Source organism: Cherax quadricarinatus, chromosome 86 (assembly GCF_038502225.1).
Source record: "Cherax quadricarinatus isolate ZL_2023a chromosome 86, ASM3850222v1, whole genome shotgun sequence".
Lineage (NCBI taxonomy): Eukaryota > Metazoa > Arthropoda > Malacostraca > Decapoda > Parastacidae > Cherax > Cherax quadricarinatus.
Window position 1 is genome coordinate 8,567,562 of NC_091377.1, and position 469 is coordinate 8,568,030.

The window sequence follows — 469 nt, forward strand, 5'->3', positions numbered from 1 at the left end:
ATTGTGGGAGACTTGAGTCACAAGAAGAGCGTTGCTATTTAAGCCAAAATCGCAAGTTTTACCTATTCGGCACGACATATATATATATATATATATATATATATATATATATATATATATATATATATATATATATATATATATATATATATATATATATATATATATATATATATATATATATATATATATATATATATATCACAGTACTGCTCCACAGTGCTACCTCACGTAAGGTAGTACAGTGCTATTCCACAGTGCTACCTCACGTATGGTAGTACAGTGCTACCTTGCCACAGCATCGGAACAATTGCTCACTGGCGCTACCTCTGAGGTACTGGCTTCCGCACCTCGACAGCCGGAGCTTTTAAGCAGTCTACCTCTGTGTATAGCAAAGATGACCTTTCAAAGGTAGGTGCTATTTGAAGGTCTCTTAATCCGAGGAACTGGAACAGAACTCCCCTTCCTC